The 1,039-nt window shown below is 47.0% G+C and overlaps 3 non-coding genes across 3 annotated transcripts; all 3 read left to right on the top strand.

Moving 5' to 3' along the window:
- Positions 1 to 208: 208 nt before the first annotated feature.
- Pmar_PMAR008826 lies at positions 209 to 281 on the top strand. The gene has a single exon. It is a non-coding gene; the product is annotated as a tRNA-Lys (tRNA).
- A 173-nt stretch (positions 282 to 454) lies between these two features.
- On the top strand, positions 455 to 527 carry Pmar_PMAR008825. The gene has a single exon. It is a non-coding gene; the product is annotated as a tRNA-Asn (tRNA).
- Positions 528 to 682: 155 nt separating this feature from the next.
- Pmar_PMAR008824 lies at positions 683 to 765 on the top strand. Its single transcript has one exon. It is a non-coding gene; the product is annotated as a tRNA-Tyr (tRNA).
- The last annotated feature ends 274 nt before the right edge of the window (positions 766 to 1,039 follow it).

Below are 1,039 nucleotides of genomic sequence, written 5' to 3'. Positions count from 1 at the left end.
ATCTCATCCGTAGCTCCACCCGTTGCGCGTTTAGTATCGCCCAAGTACATAAATGTGGCGACTCGATTACTTGCTAAACGCATTCCCTCGTTTTCCTCCCATTTGAAGGATAATCTCGTATGGACAGCTAGAGACCACTAATCGTCTTCGGATACCACATGCGCAACAAGAGTTCAACTGAGTATCCGTATACCCGAGCGTTCATTCTGCCCGTCTAGCTCAGTCGGTAGAGCGCAAGGCTCTTAACCTTGTGGTCGTGGGTTCGAGCCCCACGGTGGGTGTAATTTACAATTGAACTTTATGTTTATGGCCCATTAGGGCAGTGGGTAAAATTGTCAATTTGGATACTATAGCATTCTGCTCGGGTAAGGTGACCTAAGGTCATGACCGAAGGAAATTGACTCATGTGAGTCATCGAGGAGAACAACTTGGGGAATTGATAGTTTACGTTGTTGCTCCGCTAGCTCAGTAGGCAGAGCGTGTGGCTGTTAACCACAAGGTCGGTGGTTCGAACCCATCGTGGAGCGCTTGATGAGATCACTTTTTGAGTTGGAGCACGTGTAAACGATTCATTCTTGCATTCACCGCGCTATACATGTACCAAAGACGCACCAGTAGTGACTAAAATGAAATTCAAATGCTATCGGGGAGCAGAGGATATCTCGATGACATGCAAGGTTGACCGGCAATAGCTCAGTTGGTAGAGCGTCCGACTGTAGTGATTAAGTAATCGGATGGTCCCTGGTTCGATTCCGGGTTGCCGGATGTATTTTATTCGATATTCCGGCCACGCTGAACAATGTTGAATTAACGGCCGAACTTTCTTTCAACTAGTTGATCCTCTAGATACTTTTATAGCTCTCTCAACATTGTTCAGGCGGGAAAGGGTCAAGCGTGTTTCGAGCTCGTCAATAACTGTTGAGTGTATCACGGAAATGAGCTTTTTGGGGAACTCAACTACCCGTTATCTCCGCTAGAGAGTGACTGGTGACACGAAATGCGTGAAGAAGGACAGAGTATGCATCCGCCTGTTTATCCT

This window comes from Perkinsus marinus (assembly GCF_000006405.1).
Source record: "Perkinsus marinus ATCC 50983 genomic scaffold scf_1104296931278, whole genome shotgun sequence".
Lineage (NCBI taxonomy): Eukaryota > Perkinsozoa > Perkinsida > Perkinsidae > Perkinsus > Perkinsus marinus.
Note: the sequence above shows the minus strand (reverse complement) of the source record. Positions and strands in the feature narration are given on the sequence as shown.